Raw genomic sequence first — 850 nt, 5'->3', positions numbered from 1 at the left:
TTAACAGTGTAAAATATCAATTATCAATATGCCTGCACGCGGAAGACCAGGAAAAATAAATAAGGATATCCTAATCGATACACTTATCAAGCATAAAGATCGCTTAATAGAAGACGGTCAGAAAATTATTTCTAAAAACAACGCTATTTGGATAACAATAGCTAAAGAATTTGATAATAAAGTAACGCCATCATCTTTGTATACATTAGTTTCGTGCAATATTTATAACATAAGAGATAAATTAACTGACCGTCTCCCTGTCTCTTCTTGTCAGCCAACACATTGCAATAATACACATATCTCAGAGGCATCGAGCATCAATAGAAATGAATCAACAGTAAATGAGTCCATAATAAATGATTCTAATATGCTCGTAAATAATAACGATGGTGTATTAACATTTACTATTATCATGGCAAAGGATGATTTTAATGCTATGATTATTTCTAAAACTTATAGACGTAGAGGTAAAGGTCGTCCTGCTTCAACGCGTCAATATACAGTTTTGCAACCCGGTACATGGCAGCATGTATTTACTGAAAAAATTTGGGAAAGTGCAAAATTGTCTTGCGGTTTTAATTTTAAACGACATAAATTAGTTAGCAGTGGAGAATCAGGATATGCGTATGGTACTTGCAAATGTGGCTCATTAATAAAATGTACAATAAATAATACAAAAGAACTGATAACGGAAATAAAATGTAAATTTATCGAAAGAGAAGGACGTTGTGGAAAACAGTATTTAAGAAATTTTATTAGACAAGCTGTTGTGAATGAATTACGAGAAAAAGATGTAATGAAATATAGAGTTGAAATGGCAGAGAAGTTAATGCAGAATGATAATAATATA

This window comes from Wasmannia auropunctata, unplaced genomic scaffold (assembly GCF_000956235.1).
Source record: "Wasmannia auropunctata unplaced genomic scaffold, wasmannia.A_1.0 LD336076.1, whole genome shotgun sequence".
In the NCBI taxonomy this organism is placed as follows: Eukaryota; Metazoa; Arthropoda; class Insecta; order Hymenoptera; family Formicidae; genus Wasmannia; species Wasmannia auropunctata.
This window is presented reverse-complemented; position numbering follows the sequence as displayed.